Source organism: Cyprinodon variegatus, unplaced genomic scaffold (genome assembly GCF_000732505.1).
Source record: "Cyprinodon variegatus isolate N-32 unplaced genomic scaffold, C_variegatus-1.0 Scaffold1619, whole genome shotgun sequence".
Classification (NCBI taxonomy): domain Eukaryota; kingdom Metazoa; phylum Chordata; class Actinopteri; order Cyprinodontiformes; family Cyprinodontidae; genus Cyprinodon; species Cyprinodon variegatus.
In genome coordinates, this window is record NW_015152072.1 from 110240 (window position 1) to 111831 (window position 1592).

At 44.8% G+C, this 1592-nt stretch overlaps 1 protein-coding gene across 2 annotated transcripts in view; it reads right to left on the bottom strand.

The window, feature by feature from the left end:
- zbtb1 (zinc finger and BTB domain containing 1) overlaps window positions 1-1592 on the bottom strand; it is a 13815-nt gene that overhangs the window by 8320 nt on the left and 3903 nt on the right. The window contains exon 1 of one of the 2 annotated variants that reach the window (XM_015404035.1): window positions 109-265. The exons of the other annotated variant lie outside the window; for it this stretch is intronic. The gene's annotated coding sequence lies outside the window, so the exon portion shown is untranslated. Of the gene's footprint in view, window positions 1-108; window positions 266-1592 lie in introns of those variants that run through there. 2 annotated transcript variants of the gene reach the window in all.

Consider the following 1592-nt stretch of genomic DNA (forward strand, 5'->3'; position numbering starts at 1 on the left):
GTAACATCTGCGGTGCGCATAGATTCTAACCAGTTAATCTCGTCCCCAGTTGATCTGTCACACCGGTTCATGGCGGCGGAACCACCGTGGAATCAGACACGCGCTTACCGGCTGGCCGCTCCACGCGGGGCGGGGGCAGGACGGCCTGTGCTCCGGGCGGGCAGCGGGAAGATGCCGGCAGAGCTCCGGAGCGAAAATGGAGATCAGCGCTACGCGGTGGCTAGCTGTTAGCTGCTAGCTGTTAGCCTACACGGATGTTACGGAAGCGGGACTTTCAGAATAAAAGCGGAAGCTGAGGAACGGGCAGATCCTCTGGCGGCCAGTACCCCGCCCCCCTTTCTCTCTTCCAGACATCCCATACCCCCACCCCCCAAGCTTTAAGGCCAGCAACTTTATATCAACTGTTTACTAATTAACAGTAATTCCTTAAACCCTAAACAGAGCAGAATTGCTCTTTTATTTTTAATACTTTCAATCTTATAACCTTGAACATCGGTTGCTTTCTGTTTTTCATGGACTTCAGCATACAGTGCACCTCGCCACGGTGACATCATTCCTCACCATGGCCAGTTCTAGATGAGGGCCAGCGGGGGCCAGTGCCCCTGTTATGGCCCCTGTACTGAAGACATAATACTTAAAATAAAATAAATTCTAATGATGCTGCGCTGGAACAGACATGGTCACTGACGGGTCCTTTGGATCTGCTTCATTCTTTTTCTTTGCAAACTGTTTTACTAATTGTTAAAAAAACAATAAGGTTATAGCTTCAGATAGGATCCTAGTTTTCATCTGATAAATGTTTTTTCTTCAAAACAAATAGAAAAAAAAAGCTCTAATTTTTGCAGATGAATTTAACATTTGTTTTATTCTAATCTAAATTTGATAGAAAACTGTAGTTTTAACTTAAATTAAATCAAAAATATATAAAATTCCTAAATTATAAATGTATATTGACCTCATAAGAAATAGATTTTTTTTTCAAACCTAATTGAATAGAAATTTCCCTTCATGCAGCTCTATTAATATATCTGAATCTCTTGCCCTGTTTTTTATTTCATGCTTTTCTGGGCCCCCATGAAAACACGCTGGCCCCCTCCTGGCCCCCTGGTTCATTTGGTCTAGATCCGCCCCTGTTCCTCCCCTCCACTAGACGTGGATAAACTTTATATTCTGCTGTAAAATTAGTCCTATATTTTGTTTTTTTCCTCGAGGATTGACCCTCCGCCGTTTCCCAGGATGCACTGCTCTGAGTGGTAACTAGGCGACTGCCAGAGAGGAACCAGAGGAACTTATTGATCCAATCAGCGCTCTGATCAACCAGTCGCCTGGAACGCTGGTTGATCAGAGCATCGCTTTGGACAGAAACGCTGCACAGGTTTCACAGCAACCTCCTCCCCACACCCCCCTCTTTCTTTGTCTCAGCAATTGCTGTATTTCTAATCTGCAATTGATGCACAAATTATTATATTTGCTGCTCGCTCGAATAGAAACCCCTCCCATGGTCTAAAATCTGGGATAATTGATCCGACTCGCGGGCATCAAGGAACAACTATCAATATTAGGGAGACGCCCGGAACTTCTGGGAGACTTGG